This window comes from Gallus gallus, chromosome 2, assembly GCF_016699485.2.
Source record: "Gallus gallus isolate bGalGal1 chromosome 2, bGalGal1.mat.broiler.GRCg7b, whole genome shotgun sequence".
NCBI classification, from domain to species: domain Eukaryota; kingdom Metazoa; phylum Chordata; class Aves; order Galliformes; family Phasianidae; genus Gallus; species Gallus gallus.
In genome coordinates, this window is record NC_052533.1 from 84,064,275 (window position 1) to 84,085,482 (window position 21,208).

Consider the following 21,208-nt stretch of genomic DNA (forward strand, 5'->3'; position numbering starts at 1 on the left):
GGAATGTAATTCTTGTCAGCTAAAACCTGACTTAAAATTTCTCCCATCAGAACTCTTCCAGACATGAAATGTGAATAGGTAAGACGTTTTAACATGCTTTTGGTGGGCAAGAGGAAAGGGCAAATTCATCAGCCAGGGACATTTTGCATCAAGTGGTTTAGTCCAAACAGGCTGTTCAGTGTTGATTTTAGCTATGCCAGAATTGTTTGAAAGTTTCTGCCAGAACGCATTAAAAGGGCATACAGAAGCCAGAGAAATTCCCCAGTCTAATGCAGATGCATTGCAAGAATGTCATTGATCAGTCTCACAGAGCACAGACAGCAAAGTTGGAAAGCTGAAGTGCTCTGAAAAGCATCAAATAGTATGTAGCAACCAAGTGCAGTGCGTTACATGTGTACTGAGTGAATGAGAGAGAATTGTTGAGTCACACTGGGGAGTTCAGATTGCAGCATTACTAAAAAAAAACAAATAATTCTCTCTGTTGTAGCACAAGTGAGTGCTTCTGGGAGGTGTTATGGCAATGGCTCCTGAGATGAAAAGGAGGGGGGGGACAAAACTGAAGGATGATGCTATTTCAGTTTGTTCCAGGGAAGCGTTTCCAGCAGAAAACCCATGAACAGGTTGCCCAGAGGGATTGTGGATGTCCTCTCCCTAGAAGCTTTCAAGGCCAGGCTGGATGAGGCTTTGAGCAACCTGGTCTAGAGGGATGGGTCCCTGTCAATAGCAGGGGGTTGGAACTACATGATCTTAAAGGTCCCTTCCAACACAAACCATTCTATGATTCTAAGATTCTGTGGTTACAATCTAAGTATTAACAGACTTCAGAAATAGCTAAAGTGGTGCTTGGGAAAACAACCTGTCAAATAGGGCAAAAGTACAAGAAATAGCTTGCACACTAAGAAAGAAAAAAAAGGACCTGAAAAGTAAATAAACCTCTTCAAAGAAAAAAGTCCAAGACAGTTAACTGTAATCTCTGCAGAACTGAACAGCAAGCAGTAGCAGAAGGGAGTATGTAGGGCAGATTTAGTCTTTTGCTACAGGAAGCACAGTATTATGCACTCTGCAATGCATCACATATTTTTGAAGAGTGGTCTGCTATGAGCTCGCGGTCACAAATACCGAGCTTCTGGTAAGTTAGTAAAGGAGTATTTGTAACTACCAATTCCCTGCTCCGCAAGCGTTATACGGCTCTGCAGAAACCAACACCTCTCCTTGGCATCTAAGGAGATGGAAAGAGCTCCTTATGCTCTGCTTACTACTCTCACACGTGATTTGTTAACAACTCATTTTTCAGTTCTAATCCTAAGGCTTTACCAGCTGTGCTGGTCATAATGCTTAGTAGTAAGAATTTGCTTTGTCTTCTAAAAGCCCCGGCAATGCTGTTTCCCAGTATTTTTAACACGTTACAGGCAAAGCATGCATAATGCCATTTAGGTTTCTTATTAACCTTGTGTTGGACCCCACCACAAGAAGGACATGGAGCAATTGGACATGGGTCCAGAGGAGGGCCACAAAGATGATCAGGGGACTGAAGCACCTCCCCTATGAGGACAGGCTGAGAGAGCTGGGGCTGTTCAGCCTAGTGAAGAGAAGGCTCCAGTGGGACCTTATAATGACCTTCCAGTACCTGAAGGGGGCCTACAGGAAAGCTGGGGAGGGACTTCTTATAAGGGCAGGTAGCGACAGGACAAGGGAAATGGCTTTAAATTGGCAGAGGGTAGGTTTAGACTAGATATTAGGAAGAAATTCTTTACTGTGAGAGTGGTGAGACAGTGGAACACGTTGCCCAGTGAGGTTGCGGATGCCCCCTCCCTGGAAGCATTGAAGGCAGGGCTGGATGGAGCTTTGAGCAACCTGGTCTAGAAGGAGTGGTTGCTGCCTATAGCAGTGGGGTTGGAACGAGGTCCCTTCCAACCCAAACCATTCTGTGATTCAAGTGCTCATTATCTCTCCTTTAATTTGCTCTCTTCTCAATAGTCAAGCCCTCAGTTTTCCCAGGCACCACCCTCTGCACTCTTTCAGCTTGGTCACTTGGGGGCACGTGACAACAGTCAAGATACCGTTTGGATTGTGACTCCCGCGGGCATGTCTGAGCAAGCTCTCAACTAAAAAGAGCCGCATATCCTACAGTAAAACTGCTATGGTATCTCAGCTGCAGCCAAGTAGGCATTTGAGGCCACAGCTGGGCTTATAAAAGCTGCACTAAACACCAGCACACTAGGCCACCAAGGCTGCTGCAAGTGGCAGTGTCAGACTAGCACCTTTTCAAGGTTCAATTGCTGACTGCCATCCAGAGATGACACCCTGCAAAGGGCATGCTGCTCTCTGCAAACTAGCCATGACCTTGGTGTCTGTCCTACTCTTCTCCCAAGGGTCCCACTTGAACAGATTCATAGAAGTATGGAAAGAGTTGCACTTGTGTCAAAAATTAAGCAAATACTGCTTTCTTTCAATACTCAATAAATTCAGTGTTAAGACTAAAAGAAAAGTGAGTGATTTCTTAACACGTTACATTTCCACAAGGCTAACTAATTTGCTTGAGCTCCTCGAAGACAATAGTTTATTTTCTTACCAATCAGCCACTGACTCAAGTTTTCAGTTCTAGCTCCAAGCTCCCCTTAAAATATGCCCTCTTCAATTGACCATTAAGCCCCTCACTGTCATGCTAGTAACAGATGCATTGCTTCAGAGCCTGCTGTTGCATGATAATTATGTTTAAATATGGTACAAGCCACAGAAATAAATAGCATTCCTGAGTGCACCCAGAAAAAAAAGCATCTGATGATGCATGTGAAGTTTTAGATGTAGGAAAACAAAATTGCTTCTAGTTGCTCTGAGTGGAATCCCCACCAGTTCCTACCAAATAACAAATCCATACATGCACTACCAAAACTCCAACTCTTTATCATAAGAAAAAAAAAAAGCATGGATGACATTTACTTACGAATACCTAGAATGTGCAAACATTTTGCCCCTAGTTCTATTTGTCAATGACCCAATCTGAAATTGCCATTTTTTTGGGCCAAAAAAAGAAAAGAAAAGAAAAGCTGCTTATGAACAAATAACACCACCCAAGCCATTTCCTTTAGGTTATCAGGAGGGAACCTCAACTAAAGAGACAGCACGCTACCATTTAAGAGCATTCACCCTGATGGAAGATTAGCACATAACAGTGCAAGTGGGCTGAGTTTCTATGGCAAAGGTGCCTATATGAACTCTCAGACAGATATTAAGAAAAAAATCCCTAACAGCGGGCACAGTAAATCTCACTATTGTTGCACTCCAGCGTTCCTCAGCAGCACTCAAACACACATCTCTCCACCAGTCATTGGTGAGAAGAGTTGGTGTTCAATCCCTGATAAAAATGATGGAAATATGGATTAACAACTACAAGATACAAATGGCACCTCTATTCTCTTTAAACAGGCCAGCAAGGCTTCATGGTAGGAAGGCTATGGAAGTGCCATAAAGGAGAAGTTGAACAACAATTAAATAAACCCACATGACTGATAGTAGCAAGGTATCACAAAAAACTAAATGGCAATGGACTTCTGGTCATATCAAAACACTTTTGACCATGTTAGAATGGCATAGGCAGACAGGAGAGATTTGATCCAAGCTTTTAACCTGCTGTGTAATTGCAAATCAACCATGAAATTAAAAAAAAAAAAGTGAAAAACTAACCCAGCAAACTCAAAACACAAAGATGGGGGAAAAAACACTCTTTTTCCAACTCCACAATAGCAATGAGGAAAGGATTTTGAATTATTCATGAAGTACAAACTCAATTAGATGAATCAGAGATTGGAATGTCAGCATAGCACTGGAGAGAATCCACAGAAAAGACAGCAGAGGAGGAATTACCTTATGCACATAACAATCACGAGTGAGTCCAAAGCCATGCCAAGTAACCTGCTGGAAAGATGTCACACAGCAACACTTGAAACATTCAAGATTCAAGGTCAGGCAAGGTCTGAAAGCCAATGATAGGATTTTCCTTCCCTTTGCCAGATCACATATCCCTCTTTCCAGTAATTTTATTTCCCAGTTCTCAAACACTTCCCACCTCTTCCCTAAGTGGGCAAGTACAACAGCACGTGGGTCAGCTTTATTAAATAGCCTGCCTGATGCTATTTTTTCTTCCTGAAAGCTGTGTTTGTTTTCCAAATACACATTTTCACCAGCTGGATTTTAAAGCATAGCCATTCAAAAACTAGTTATAGCATACCTAGAGCCTCAGAAGTCCATGTTGTTGGTGAGAAGGAGCATCAAGCTTATGTCTCAAATCCTTATCTGGAAGGAAGAACTTCACCATTTGCTCAGTTTTCCTGAGGGAAAATTGTGTATTGGGTGTAGGTGACAAAGGTTTTGGTAGTCAGCACACCACAGGTACGGCCTCTGTGGAGAGAGGTCAGGGGCTGTCCTGTGCTAAACGCAGTTTGAGCTGTCCCTGAAGTGGACTCACTGCAGACCACAACTGAGCCCATCAACCACATGCATGCTTCCTCTGGGAAAATGTATTTAAGAAGGAACAGAACACGCTAGGTGTGGAGTGTGAAAGGAGGGAGGAACAGCAGAGGGAACACCAGTGTCAAAGGAGGAAACTACCCATTCACTGGAGCAAATATATCGCAGCTCATGGAGGGCCTGTGCTGGAACAGCTGGGTATTCCTGAGGGACTGCAGCCTGTGGAGAGGATGCATGCTGGAGCAGGGGAAAAGTGTGTAGAGGAAGGACTGGCAGAGAGAGTACTGACCCCAGGCTCCCATCCCCATTGGAGGGGTGACTGACTGGCTGGCTAGGTGCACACACGTAGGCCAAGCTTAACCCACCAGACATAGAAAATCCTCATACAGGGCAGTTTTACATTTCTGTCCAGTCAGAGGTCATTTGAAGGGCAAGCAGTCTGGAGAGCCTTAACTCTCTCCAAAAATCACATGACAAGCAAGCAGATACCATAAGTGCAATTACTATTGGCAACCCCAGTATCAGCACTGACTTTTTTTTTATTGGACTCGGGTGAAGGTGAGAATTTCTGTTCATTGTCCCTATCACCTACCTATATGCACTACAGGCAACACATACCTCTTCAAAGAGAAAAGTACTGTCAACACTTTAAATGGGATCCTCAGGTAGTAGCTAAAATGTACAAGTGGCCATACAACAACAAAGTAAAGCTGACTTATGTACTAGAAGTGACAACGGACTCCTACTGGCCAGCCTATCTCTCTGCTATCTCAGATGCAAGTAGGCTTCCCCATCACATTTCTACACTCGGGAACACGATGAGAATGATTACTTGCTTGGAAAGAGATTTTTGCCCCTAGACTGCCAGCTCCCTCTCCTGATCCACTTGAAATACTACAGACACATTGGGCTGAAGAAAACACCTGCAGAAACACCAAATAAGCAGAAAGCAGGAAACAGAAACTGATGCTGAGAGTTTCTTAAATACATTCCTCCACCTGTGATACAGTTCTCCATTCTGGATCTCTGGAAGAAGAGATAGAATGTGATTAAAGCTAATGTTCAAATGGCAGCCACTCCTAAGGGAAAATAGCATTGAACACAGTGTTACACTTCTCTTGTGTGAATTGCTTTTCACCGTCCTGCACAGGTCATGACAGAACACAGGAGCTATTTTGATGGAGCTAGCTAAGATTCTAGATAATGACTTTAAACTGCATTTGAGAAGTAACACAACACCAATGTAAGCTAAGTTGACCTAGGAGAGGACAAGGACAAAGAGGCAAGGGCTACCAGAAGAGATGAAACTTCGCTTTCTTATGCTAATAGCAGCACCAAAGTTTCAAGAGAGATCTTTCCTTTCTTCTACATCAGCATTTGAATGTTCTATTAATAAAAGTGGCTTTTAACAAGATGCAATTGTACAAACAGTATTTTCTACATGGACACATTTTCTGGCTTATTTCTTTCAGGCTTTGTTTCTAAGTAGGACATCTAAAACAGCTCACTTTTAAGGCTCTACACAACAGGTAACCTTTCTCTGGCATAGACACAGCTGAGACGACCAGTTTCCAATTATTAGACAAGAGGTTTGTTAGGAGAGCCATGCACCTTGTTGTGTATGAAGGAAGTGACTACATGTGGAAGTTGCATGAGTACAACATCACTACTGATTTAGACTAACAGTGCTTTCAGTATCTTCCAAACACTCACTTATAGATCATGCTGACATCCTAGCAGAAGGTCTGTCATGTCAAGAGCTGTTTCTTGAGTGCTGGATAATGGGACAATGAAGCGGCCACAAATCATACAATGGCTCGGGGTTGGAAAGGACCTTTAAGATCATCTAGTTCCAACACCATGACATGTGCAGGGTTGCCCCCCACCAGCTCAGGCTGTCCAGGGCCCCATCCAACCTGGTCTTGAGCACCTCCAGGGATGGGGCATACACAGCCTCCCATAGAGGCTCTCTGTAAAAGACTTCCTGCCCTCTCAGTAAAAGACTTCCCACTAACATCTAATCTAAAGTTCTCCTCTTTTAGTTTTAAACAATTCCCCATTGTCCTATCGCTATTTGCCCATGTAAAAAATTAATCTTCCCCCCCTTTCATCCCTCCCTTTAAGAATGGATGATCACAATGAGGTCTCCCTGGAGGTCCCCCCTATTGAAATGAAGAGGCAGCATCAAAGCAAATCGAAAAGGGATATCAACAGGTATATGTCCTCCTGAACCTACCTCATAGGTTTTCATTGCTGTTCTGCAAATCTGGAATATGACTGACAGGATCTACCTTTTGCTGATTTAGCAAACTTACAATTCTGAAGGCCGCTATTTTGTATTACAGCATCTGAGTTGCCTATTGGCAACAGACATGGAAGAGGAATTTTGGAGACACAATCTGAAATATCCAGAAAAGGTTGAATATTCACAGATTATTTAGTCTGGACTGAGGTCCAGACACTGCCAAGTATTTAGGTACCTGACTCTCTGTGAAAGCAAAAGATCCCTGTAAAAATGTGATTCTTGATGCCTTAAATCGAAAGTGCTTAAGGTGTGTTGAAGCTGGGAAGCCATATTCAGAGGGGCTGCTCTAAGAACATACATCACACACAATGCTTTACTGCTCTTTGTTTTTAAGGTACAGAACACTATACTCCTCCACTTTCCACAAATTTACTGACCTGTAAAAGCAAGATGGATATTCATTTATTCTTTTATAAACATCACACCATGTATTGTTTTAGAAACACCACAGCATTTACTTTCCTTACTAAGTTTCTGCAGTCAACTTCAATAATTGTCCAGAAATCCTCTGCATTAAAGCTTTTTGCTTTACTCTCCACATCACACCTCTCCTCCTACATAATAACGTATACTGTTTATGATCATAAAGTAAATTCAATTCTTACTACTGTGTTTCTTTTTTTTTTTTTTAACTTAAACTAATACATACTATTCGTGCCATTTTTCACAGCAGGATTTAATTCCACACACACGCTAACATTAATTACCTATTCACTTACCCGGTACAAAATTTTACAAAGTGCTAAACTTTCCATTTGAATCATAGTAATCATTGATCATCCTGACAGCTACAGACAGTTAATGAAGTTCAGAGCCATGAAACATCGAAGCAGTGACCACAAAAGGAGTTTAGAACTTCAGGATAAAGCTGTAAGGTGGCCTTTCTTCAGAAGCTCAATAGATCTAATACATAAACACTTTCAGAATCTTCCTATTTATTCAGGTACCCAACAGACTTCAAACAGCTCTCTTCACTCCTTGCTTTTTTTCATATTTTAAGTCACAGGACCTTGTCAAAGAATCAGCTCAGATTGTTTGCCTCTGAAGAGAATTAGAAATCTAGAGATTGGGAGAAGTCAGTAAGAAAAACTGACTTACTGATATCTGGTCAATAACCAGCAGTTCAAAGAACAGAGGAAGACCACAGAAGTTAGCCACTGAAAGTTGTTCATTCAGTTGAAAAGACATGATTCTTCTTTAACACAAACATAATTAGCCAAGAATATACAATTTAGGAAGATCAGTAAATGTTAAGTTTATTTCTATCACTGGGGGAAGATCTTGAGAGCAGCCCTGTGGAGAAGGACTTGGGGGTCCTGGTGGACGAAAAGCTGGACATGAACCAGCAGAGTACACTTGCAGGCTGGAAGGCCAACTGTGTTCTGGGCTGCATTAAAAAAGGGGTGGCCAGCAGGGAGAGGGAGGTGATTGTCCCCCTCTACTCAGCTCTTGTGAGGCCCCATCTGGAGTACTGCATCCAGGCCTGGGAACCCCAGTACAGGAAGGACGTGGAGCTCTTGGAGCGGGTCCAGAGGAGGGCCACTGAGATGATCAGAGGGCTGGAGCACCTCTCCTATGAGGAAAGATGGAGGGAACTGGGCTTGTTTAGCTTGGAGAAGAGAAGGCTCTGGGGAGACCTCATTGCCGCCTTCCACTACTTGAAGGGACCGTATAAACAGGAGGGGCAACGGCTGTTTACAAGGGTGGATAGTGATAGGACAAGGGGGAATGGTCTTAAAATGAGACAGGGGAGGTTTAGGTTAGATATTAGGAGGAAGTTTTTCACTCAGAGGGTGGTGACACACTGGAACAGGTTGCCCAAGGAGGCTGTGGATGCCCCATTCCTGGATGCATCCAAGACCAGGCTGGATGTGGCTCTGGGCAGCCTGGTCTAGTGGTTGGCTACCCTGCACATAGCGGGGGGGTTGAAACTAGATGATCATTATGGTACTTTTCAACCTAGGCCATTCTATGATTCCATGATACCACAGACAGAAGTTGCAATAGGAACAGACATGTGGTTTACATTAAAAAAAATTACTGTAATTACAATAATATACAATGCTCAAACTTATAAAAAGAAGTCCTAAGAGTGTCCACATGAGGAATAGAAAGATTTGAGTTACAGTTAAAATTGTTTCTTATATTTCATCTCAACTAACAGATCCCCCAATTAAGTAACAAGCTATGCACATAAAAGCAGTGAGTTAACAACATCTCTAATCCCACTATTAATATGCAGTAAAAAGAATATCAACCAGATTCTGGAAGAGTGACATTTTTAAAAAAGAATGAAATACAGAAAAGAGGAATTACAAATCTGCAGAAGTGTCAGCTTTTCCTCCCTATCAAGTTTCCTGAAAGCTACGATTTTTGTTTCCTGTTTGAACAAGATATGATATGCCAGCACTTCCTTTGGATATCATTCTAAAGATTACCTTTAGATTTTTTGTACATACAAAGATACAAATGAAAAAGAAAATATTTTAATCAAAATGTTTGCTGTATTTCCATCTATTCCACACAGTATATGTAAATTAGGAACAGTTAGAAGGCCACCACACTAATGGTTTGATTTGTAAATCCATTGCATCAGGCTACAGCGTTTAGTAATTTGCCAGAAAATCGAGTTTCATTTTTCACTTCTAGGTTTGTCTATCCAGCCTGCCTCCAAGCCATTAAGTGGATTCAGAATATTTACATGCCAAGGGAAATAAAACAAAATCCAAAACACCATAGTGGAAATTAAACACCATAACCGTCAGCTTTTCAGCTAACTTATTTTACACATATTATGACTTATATTTGGACGCATCATCAAAACCTTAATAGGAACTTACAGTTAATTCAGAACGCCACACAAACACAGGAAAACTTTACTACTGTAACAGTATATGGACAGAGTCAGTAGAGCCTGAAGCTGGCAGCGCTCCGAGTTTCCTGTTGTATGTTAACGAGGCATTCCTTGTGGCTGGCTCTTTCCACCTACACATTTGATCTCAACAGAAGTTTTGCTATGTTTACAACTTTTGTGAAAACCTTTTTCTCGGAGCCTAGACCTCAAGACAGATGAGATCAAACACTCTGCCCAGTTCAGAGTCACACATCGCTGAACCGCAACCACCTCAGTTGTTCAAAAGAAACTACTAATTGTTTTATTTTAGTTCCAGGAAAATATGGCAAGAAGAACACCACATCCCTTCTCACAATATGAAGATATCAACCATGCTGTGCATGTAAAAGTTCATTTCCAAAAGCCACTGTAATAAAAAGCTACTTAAAAGCAGGCTTTTAGTTGGAAGCATAATGATCTAGTTGAAAGAGAAATCACTATGGCGACTCCAACAAAGACTGTTCCTAGCAGTTGTAAGACAGCCTCTATGTAGATAACAACAAACATCTCTGTATACAAAGCAGATAAAAAGTATCAGTAAGAGGTTCTGTCTCAGGGTAGCTATTTCATAATTAAAGTGAACACAAGAGCATAATATTCCCACAAACTAGCAATATTTCAACTACATATTCAATCAAACCTAAACCAGCAATAATACAAAGTGTTCTGATAATCAGAAAAGGTGACTGTCAGAGCAGGACCAGGTTTTAATTGTCTTCATTCCCATTGCAAATTATTTAATTAATAGAAACAGACGTTTCTAATTTCTAGACTTGCAGACATGGCCAACCAAGTCAAGGGGAGACTTGGGTTCTTTTTCTAGAGCAAAGTTAGCTAACCCAAGCTCTGACCATAGTAATGGTTTTGCTGCCTAATGGCTTTTAAATGACATCAACAACTCAGCAAACTTATAAGTCATACACAGGTAGCGTTACTTACAGCACAGCCCTACAAAGCAGGGAATTTGCACACCCTCTTTTTTGAAGGAGAGCGGGGAGGTGAAGTTCATTTTAATTCCAGACAAAATCACTGTTGAACTGTTTCACAAATGCCTCCTGGCTTAACTCTCACCTCACAATGGGAACAATTCATATATCACGATTACATTTGAAACTAATGCTGAAAAAGAAAAGCAGCAGACTGTGTGGCCTTGACACACAAACAGGTTTGGATGTATAATACTCGATCTTTTTGATATCTAACTCTTGGATGCCTACCCTCCCCCTCAGACTCCACAGTCTTGATCTAGGCACCTAAGCTTCTCATACAGTGTGTACAGATTACTAGGCTTTCAGTATTAGACTCAAAACAGCCAGTGTTTGAGGGAAGATGGAGCAGAGAGTCACCTTATGTATTCTTTCTGACCTAGCCTAAAATAAGGTTATCTTAGATCTGCCATACTCATTACTGAAATGCAATACTCTCTACTTACGATACTGAGCACTGAACTTGTGTCCTCAATGAGTGATAAAATCCTCTTTCACTCCCTGAGTGAATGGTGCATTTTTCTGCTGAAGGAGAACATCTCTCCACCTCAAACATTCAGAGGAGAAAATGACTGTTCTGTTAATCAATAACTATAGGATATATATTTTTTTAATAATATGTTTTCTGCCATAGACATAATCAAGCCACCAGAATATTGGTTATTCCAATGTGAGAACTCTCCCCTGCTTAGGTATTCCATGTAAAAGTAATAAGACTTAATGGGCTGCAGAGTCAGTTCAGAGTGCACGCATGCCTACAAACAAGACCAAATGCTTTCCAGCCTCATTTTCACAACACCCAGGAACTCCAAAATGTCCTCATGCATTTGAAATCGTCCTTCCTTAGTCTGAGTTATCCCCTCATTCACAGTGAACCCTCCACCCTTTTAACTACGGAGCCATAAAGTATGCCAATGACAGTATTACACATATATTTAGAACTTCAAAGGTGTTTTTAAAGCATTGCTACTTTAAATGTAAATGTAGGTTTAGATATATTACTTCCCAATTCTTGTAAGTCATAATGCCCTTCCACTTCTCCCCACTCCCAAATTTACTCCCCTCTAGTAAACAGACATCATATTGACAGTTTATTTGCAACAACCTTTCCTGACTTTCTGTGCAATTTACAAACAAATCATTTTCTTATAATATGTTCCTGTCATCATTGTCTACCTTCATTACCATTAAAGCATCTGATTGTTTTCAATTTTAAGGATAAAGTCTAAACTACAGTAAATATTACATTGCAGAAATATGGTGAAACACAAAGATAATCATCATAGAATGGCTTATGTTTGAAGGGACCTCAAGGATCATCAAGTTTCAACCTCCCTGCCATTAAGCAGGGTTGCCAGCCCCTAGATCAAGTACTAGATCAGATTGCTCAGGGCCCCATCCAACCTGGCCTCAAATACCTCCATGGATGGGGCATCCACAACCTCTCTGGGCAGCCTGTGCCAGCACCTCACTACTCTCATGGTAAAGAACTTTCCCCTGACATCTAATCTAAATCTTCCCTTCTTTAGTTTAAAACCACTCCCCCTTGCCCTATCACTATCTACCTGTGTAAAAAGTTTATTTCAATTCACGTTTATAAGTTCCCTTTAAATATTGGAAGGCTGCAATGAGGTCTTTCTAGAGCCTTCTCTTCCACAGGCTGAACAAGCCCAGTTCCTCTGCTAATCTGTCTTTATAGGAGAAGTGCTTGAGCCCTTGGATCATCTTCATGGCCGTCCTCTGGACCCTCTCCAAAAGCTCCACATCTTTCCTGTGTTGGGGGCCCCAGACTTGGACCCAGTTGACCAACTGGGGCTTCGTGAGGGCAGAGCAGAGGGGGACAACCACCTCCCTGTCCTTGTTAGCCACCCCTCTCCTGATGGAACCCAACATACTATTGGCCTTCTAGGCTGCAAACGTGCTGCTGGCTCATGTTCAGTTTTTCCATCAACCAGGACCCCTAAATCTTTCTCAGCAGGGCTGTTCACAAGAAATTCTTCTCCTAGTTTGTACACATATCTGGGATTACCTCAACACAAGTTCAAAACCTTTCACTTTGCTTTGCTGAACCTCACGTTCACAAGGGCCTACCTTTCAAGTTTATCAAGGTCTCTCTGGATGGCATCCCTGCCTTCTGCTGTATAAATCACACTGCCCAGCTTGGTATCATCAGCAAATTTGCTGAGGGTATACTCAATCCCATCATCTATGTCACTGATAGAGATGATAAAGCGCACTGGTCCCAACAGATCCTTTGAGGACACCACTTGTTACTGGCCTCTACAACAGAGCCATTGACCACAACCCTCCTGGCAGTGACATTCCAACCAAATCAGTCACTGCTTTAAAGTGAAAAACTTAACCTGAACAAACTGAAAGCTTCAAACTACATGAGACATTTAAGAGTCAAAAGAAGACAGCAAAGAAAATGAGAAAACAGGAATAACAACCATGGTAGGAGGCATAAATTTGCACATAGATGAGGTATATACAAGGGGACTGCAGCCTAGGGAAGAGACTGTGGAGAACAAGATAAAAGCAGCCAGTTGTCTTCTACTAGTGTGAGACCAACAGAGGTTGCTAGTATTAATACAAATGCACACTCTTCTCCATTTAACACAGCACATACATTTTACCGAGTCCTACAAAGATCTGTTTAGAGTCATGAATTCATCTTGCTTCTTGATTCTACAATGCTCATTCCTAAATAGTGCCAGGCTCGACATTGTTAACATGATCTAGATGTTCACAATACAGGTATTGCACAGTGGCAAAACTAGAGAGGTTTTGCCTAAACACAGTTATTGCAAGTTTAAGCTACTTAAGAACTTATTTAATGACAAAAACAAATGTAAAAGAACACAGACAAATTATTTATGAACAAATTTATTAAGAGTGTTTTTTTTTTCTCCAAAACAAACAGAACTCTTGCATGTATAAATAATTCACTGGAGAACAGATTGTATTGGGCAATCAGCTGGCAGAAGATCCTGAATCAACAGCCCATACTCGAAGGACTGCCCAAGCAACACACTGCCCAGACAAACAGTCCCAGAAAATTGTGTAACAAACGCTGAAGTGCCAGTGTCTGGAATTTACAGTAAGGAAGCACAGTTCTCACATCACCCACTACCTCTGCTACAGCTTTTAAACACAATCTCGAAATCAGTTCACTCGTGTTTTGTGCTGCAGGTTCACAACACATGCCTATGACAGAAAAATTATTCTAAAATTACTATCACTTCTAGTAAGTATAGAGATATGGAATACAACACTTCTGAAAGACAATAACTAAGCAGCAATTTAGATGAAGTTACAGAGATGATCAGTAGTATACTAGTGAGTATAAAAGATTGTTCAATATTAAGCATATTGAGAAGAGGTTTGAACTGTGCTGCTGCAGCAAGCCAATTTTAATCCTCAAAACATAAAAACTGTCTTTTGGTGTGAATACAGATAGGCTTTACCAGCTTCTGAAGCCACAGTCGGGGATTATTAAACATACCCTAAGAATTCACAAGCTCTCTACTGCTTTTAAGTTTCTTGCCTCTTGTTATGTTGAAACTAACTGCCATCCATCAGCAATAGACAAAGCCCTTTCAGGAGAACTGATTTGTTGGAATACAAGGATTTTACAAATAAACTGCTTCTGAGAAAATCTCAGTTTCTCAAAGTAGTGAAATCTGCACATGGGTGCACATGTGAAGATCCTTCAGCACAGTTAACATCCTGTTTTCTCAAAATCAATTCAGTCCAGAGGCTGATCTGAAGCAATGATATGAAGTTACTAAGAATTCCCAACAAGAATTGTTAGAACGCCATGACTGGGAGAATATTCCTCATCATTATGAGAAAGATTTTAAAGAAAACAAACAAAGAAAAAACAAAACAAGACAACCCAAGTGTAATAGAACTGTGTTTAGCCTCCAGTTGATAGGATGAAAAAACAGACTTCAATGCTGGGGCCAGGAGGATTACTGTCCTCCCCTAGGGTAAAGCCCAAAAGATGTCTGATGCTAGTGCTGAACAAAGCATTCTTATTCAAAGGGACATAATGGTTTTTCTCTCCTCACTTGTACCCCTGTGCACTGGAGGTACATTGAGTACCTCCAGTTCATAGAGGCTACACATCTATACACACACACTCACAAAATAAAGGAAAAACAAACCAAAATACACTGTCAGTTGGATACAGAACCTCTGATCACCCTTTGAGCCAAGTGAATATATATATTATAACTGAATAAATTGATTATTAATTCATCCCACGTTTCTTCAACTCCTAAATGAGAACACAATGGCAGATAGCATCCAAAGCCTTAGTGAAGCCAAGCAATACATTTACTACACTTGCCAGTCATATATCCAGTCATTTTGCCTTAGAAGGGTAAGCATGCCCTTGTTAAATAAACTGAATTTTAAGGATTAATTTCTGTACCATGTACTAGAAAATGGATTCCAACTGGAGATGGGCCACGATCTTTCTAGGATCTGAAATGAGGCTGATAGGCCTCTAATTTCTGGAGGTTTTCCCAGCTTTCTCAAGGATGGGTATAGCGTTAGCACTTTTCCATGATTTTTCTTCACAGAAATGGTTGAGGTTGGAAGGAACCCCTCAAGGTCACCTGATCCAAAAAGCAGAATTCATAATATTCTTGCAGTCACAACAGCCAATACCTTCAGCATTCCAAGGTGAATTTCATCTAGTATAATGAATCTCAAAGTACCCAGTTGCTACAAGTAGTCTCCAACCCGTTATTCCCTAACATGGTCTACCTATCTCCTTCTGAGCACACCCAAAGGTGAGAATAAACTATTGCTTGCCAAGGACCAAGGCAAAAAAGGTAGTGCATATGCCATTCTTTCCCATATCACCTATCACATGGGTGCCCAGCCTTTTGGCTTGCCTGGGCTACATTGACTGAAGAAGAGTCTTCTTGGCCCACATTGTAAGATATATAACATAGTTAACGTACATAAGTAACAAAACTACTTTAATTTCTTTTTTAAGAAAAGAAGATAAAGCCATGAAAATAGTGGGATATTTGACCTTCTTCTTTGAAATGAATGTATCAGTATCTGGTCTGATGGAAGTGGTTGCAATTTCTAGTGAGTTCTCAAGGTACTCATAAGATATTTTGATTCTACTTTTACTCTTCCTGTATTTCATCCATGAAAACAGTTGCTCACAAATGTATGTACTGCCAAAAAGCAATGACATGAATAAGGAGTGAAGCAAGAGATTTTTCTGTGGTAAAAAGATGTGGCCAAAGTTTTTCTTTGAGTTTAACATCTGACTGCAACTTTGTACATTCCATTTGAAAATTCACAGGTGATGTATTTATGTAGAATGAAAATGGAGTTGCAAAAACCAAAATACCAAAATTGGATTTTTTTTTGAAATCTTAAACTTTACTTTCAAATTCATTTATCAACATGGAAAGCAAGGCTGCTTATTCTTCTCTGTTCACAGGACTGTGTTTAGCCAAATGCATAAAATCATTTGCCATAACTTGAGCTTGTAATAGCTTAAAGTTTCATCTTGAACTCTGTTATGATTTGAAATATAATGCAGATAAGTTGATTTTCACCTTGAAGATGTTGAAAATTACAAGATTTGCTTGCTTACCCTTGCTGTGACAAAATCCTTCCTGATGTCCAATATAAATCTTCCCTAGTGCAACCTGAGGCCATTTCATTGTCTCCTATCATCTGTCACCTAAGAAAAAAGACCCATGTTCTCTTCACTGCAAACTTCTTGCAAACTACTTATCAGGTAGTTGTAGAGAACAATGAGGTTATTCCTCAGTCTCCTCCAGAATAATCTGTTTCCTCAGCCACTTCTCATAGCTCTTGCTTTCTAGTCCCTTCACCAGCATTGTTCTTCTCTGCTCACATTCAAGCAACTTAATACACTCCCTGTAGCAAGGGGTCCAAAACTGAACACAACGTTTGATGTGCAGTACCACAGAGCCACATACGAGGAGGCAGTTCTTTCCTTAGTCCTGCTGGCCAAACTTCCTGTTGCAGGCCAGGATACCATTGGCCTCCTTGGCCACCTGGGCACACTGCTGCTGGTTTACATTTAGCAGGTTTACATTTGTCAGCCGGATAGTTTTCTGTCAGGCAACTTCCCAGACACTCTTCCCCAAGCCTATTCCTCTACACAGGGTTGGTATGACCAAAGTGCAGGACTCAGTATTTAGCCTTGTTGAAGGTTGTGCTATTGGACTCATCAATCCAGTCTGTCCAGACCCCTTTGTAGAAATCCTTACTGTTAACCTTCATTAGATTCAACTCTGGCTGTTTCCACCCTCAAATTCCTGACAAATTCTCTTAGAATTCTGTTGCTGGCCCACCTGTCTACATATCACGCGCTCCTTTTCTGTGTTTACATTCATAAAAAAAACTCTTGCTAAGTGGCATTTTCTGGTTAAAGTCTTGATTTTCATGGAAAACTGAATGGTCTGCTCTTCAGCTTTCAATACTTTTTTTTAAAGTGTCCTTATTTTCTCATTAAGTTCCTCCTGAGCTACCTTCTTAGGGATTCTAATCTATCAACTCAAGTGAACTGAAGTCCACAGTCCTGCTTTTACTGCTTTGCTTACCAGCTTTATCCAAATCCTGAAATCAGTCATCGTGAGTCAATAATCAGTCAGCTCAAAATCCACCAGCCTCTTCCTCCTTTGCGATCAAACACGTGAAACATGCCAAATAGAGCATTACCCTTGGCTGTTAGGAATTTTTCATCTACAAGCCTCCAGCACTATCTGCCCAAAGCTTCATGGCACTCCTGCAAGATATCTGTATAGCTGAAAGCCTGTAAAGAAAGCCTGTAAAGGCAGAAGACATCTAGTTGCTTGCAAAAAGCATTATCTAAGTTTTCCTCATGTAGCATTATCATAGAATCATAGAATGGCCTGGGTTGAAAAGTACCATAATGATCATCTAGTTTCAACCCCACCCCCCCCCCCCCCGCTATGTGCAGGGTCGCCAACGACTAGACCAGGCTGCCCAGAGCCACATCCACCCCCGCCTTGAATGCCTCCAGGGATGGGACATCCACAACCTCCTTGGGTGACCTGTTCCAGTGTGTCACCACCCTCTGAGTGAAAAACTTCCTCCTACTATCTAACCCACAAACTCACTTTTGTTCTTTCTGATTCTGCCTCAGACTCAACAAGCATGTTCCTGCTTTCATATTCAAGCTCTGTGCAAACAAGGAGCCACCTAAGTGAAAGTACAAACTCTTTTTTCCTTCTGATCCTTCTAACACCTATCTATGACTGTGATCCACTCACACATGATATCTCACAAAGTCTCCAGGATTTAAACCGCATTACAAACCTACATATCTACATAATTTTGGGATACATCTGATTCCATTAAAAGAAAAACTTAAACAGAAAGTATGCTGAAAAACATTAGTGCCTTTTAAAGGGGAATAACATTTAGCACTCAGCTATGCAACAGAAGGCATTCCACAATGTCATTTCTCTTACTAATAACATACTGACACTATCATTGAGGTTAACAATAAGGGGAAAAGCTCTCAAAATTGGAATGAAGCACTCCAGAAGAAGAGTAAGCCCTTCAACACAACTGGATCTTGTGTCTAATTAATTACTAGCCAATATATTCACACACACACACACACACACACACAAAACACTCAAAACAAACAACACCCTAACAAAAACTCAGGTACCATGCTCCATATGTCCTGGAAAAATGATTTCAGTTTATTTTTTAAATTCTCCATTTAACTTACATAGGGTTCCATTTGTCTAGGAAACAGAATGAAGACAACAGCATTTACAAGCTACTACTCTACTGATAAACTACTGCTTCCAGCCTTGTACTTAAAACGCTGAAACTCTTCAGTGCTGCTTTCTGCAGCTTCTGGTATCTATTAGAATAGAGCTACAGGAGAGGGTCGCCCTCTTTTCACACTTAGGTTATTCCTGTTGGAGGTTCACTCTAAAGTATTTGGCTTTTCTCCCTAGGAAGGGGAGTACATAATTGATGTTATCCCCCTAGACAAAAACATTTCATGCACTTCCACTGGAAAGAGTACCTTCAACATTTCTACAGAGATCTAAGACTCCTGTTTAGACTCCAAATGATCACAATGCAGAAGGCACAGCTGAGAGAAGAACCAAGATGGATGTTATCTCAAAGCTTGTCTTTTCTAACAGATCAGTTGACCCAGAGGTTGAAGGGAAAACTATGGGTTCAGTCTTAATATGGTCTCAGCATAAATTTCCTTAAGTACTCTAATAAGCAGGCTGGAGAATTATGATCTAAAATAGAACAACGTGGAGACTCATCTGGTAGAAAAGTTGCAGTAGAAAGACAGCAATCATCCACAACTTCACCGTGAACTGCTAAATAACCAGCAGAAGGGCATTTTAAGTTATTTCCTGGACCCGATACTTTCCAGCAGCTTAATTAGTGGTCTTCGTGACAGAATGGGTACAGTTTAAATATTTAGAGATGGCATCAAGATAGCTCATATTTCAAATAACTTCAGTGAAACCATCGAAAATAAACTCTGAATCGACAATTAAAAAATGCACTAGTATCACTGCTAGCAAGTATCAGCCAAAAGAGTTTTAAATAAATACACTATACAATTAAAAAAAAAACACAGATACTATACAAAGGAGATAAATCAATGAAGCACTACTATGGAGAAGAATGAGGAGCTTACAGTGCATTAAAAACTGCACACAGCTAAAACTAGACTGTTGCCAACAGAAGCAAGTTCCATTTCTAGGAAGAGTGTTATCCTAGACATTCCGTGAGGTCTGGAAAGCAATTACTGTTCCTTGGCGCTAATAATGCATCACAGTTGGAATCCAATATTCAGCCTGGAACTCCAAGTTTTAAACTACAGACAAATAAAGACAAAGTACCCAGGAGACAGGAGACAGCAAGGATAATGGTTTTAACAAATAAGGATTATAAGGCTCATAAGGAACAGTATGAGAGTTATTTGGATGTTTGTCACAAAAGCGCAAAGAGAAAAAAGCCCACAGATCATTCTCCTCACCACCTAAGAACCCACAGCCTAACCATGACACAAAATATACAAAAGCACGTTATCAAGAGGACAGCTATCAGTGCACATGTTCTGAATAGAACAAGAAGGTTTAATCTTGCAGGAGATGACTTGGAAGCCTTACTAGTAAGAACAGCAAGACAAAAGGACAGGACACCGAAGGATTTTATGGGATCTCTTGCCTTTGATGATTTGCAAGAGGATGATTGACAAGTGGTCCAAAAAGATTTGACTAATGACCTACAATCACAGGCAAATAAACACCAATCACTTACATTTCTATGACACAAAATATCTTTGCAGTTTGAAGTCCTGGATATTCTCAAGAATTTGGTTATTTAAAAAATGCTCATGTTAGGAACATAATCTGAATGGTTGAAGTAGGAAGGACCACTGGAGGTCATCTAGTCCAACCCTCCCAACTCAAGCACGGCCACCCAGAGAAGGCTGCCCAAGACCATGTCCAGACAGCTTTTGAGCATCTTCAAGGATGGTGACTCCCATTAACTTTCCAGGCACCTTGTTTTAGTGCTCTGTCACCCTAATTTCATGTCACCTGTTTCATTTACATTATGATCATTTACATACATTTACATACATTTACATACTATTATGTTTCAGTCTGTGCCTACTGCCTCCTGTCGTCTCACTGGGCACCACTGAAAAGAACTTTCTTCCAACTTCTTCCATGCCTGCCCTACAGGTGTTTTTACAAGCTGATGAGACACACCCTTCAGCTCTGAGCCTCCTCTTCTCCAGGCTGAGCAGTCTCAGCTGCCTCAGCTTTTCCTTCTAGGGGAGGTGCTTCAGTCCCTTCATCAGCTTTGTGGTCCTCCATTGGGCTCTCCGGTAGCACTGTGTTTTGTACTGGAGGGACCCAGAACAGCACTCCAAGTGCAGCCTCACCAATGCTTTGTAGAGGAGAAGGATCGCCTCCTTCAACATGCTAGCAATATTTTTCCTAGTGCAGCCCAGCATATCAGCACACACTGCTAACTTGTGTTCAGCTTGGTACTCATCAGGACACCCAGGACACCATTCTGCCAAACTGTTTTCCAGCTGGGTTGCCCCCTATATATTCTGGTGCATGGGGTTGTTCCTCTCCTAGTGCACGACTCACAAATTGTCTTTAGGTGACAGGGACAGGAAGGTAAGACTTCTTACCAAATAATGAAGGATGAGTTGATCCGTGACTCATGACAAAAAGAAGATAGATTAAACATTTTCTAGATTCTATCTCAATACTAATACTGTGGGAAGAACTTGAGAGAGGGTATGTATCCTTTCTGTGCTTTTGCATAAGACTTTGGAGTAACAAAGTTAAAAGAAGGTCCTGATGGACCACAGTTCAAACCACTGAAATTTCTTCTGTGCACACATCTGAATGAAAAATGCCATAGAGTATTTAGGCATGGTTTAAAAGAAAGTCTGAAACGCTCTTCTTCTTGCTTTTTTCTTGATCTCCATTTCACAATTTTTGTTCTGTGTCATCC

The 21,208-nt window shown here is 41.0% G+C and overlaps 1 protein-coding gene across 5 annotated transcripts in view; it reads right to left on the reverse strand.

Annotated features, from left to right (window-relative positions):
- Positions 1-21,208, reverse strand: part of EPB41L4B (erythrocyte membrane protein band 4.1 like 4B) — a 169,153-nt gene that overhangs the window by 122,689 nt on the left and 25,256 nt on the right. The window contains exon 1 of one of the 5 annotated variants that reach the window (XM_040695499.2): positions 3,865-17,618. The exons of the other annotated variants lie outside the window; for them this stretch is intronic. The gene's annotated coding sequence lies outside the window, so the exon portion shown is untranslated. Of the gene's footprint in view, positions 1-3,864; positions 17,619-21,208 lie in introns of those variants that run through there. 5 annotated transcript variants of the gene reach the window in all.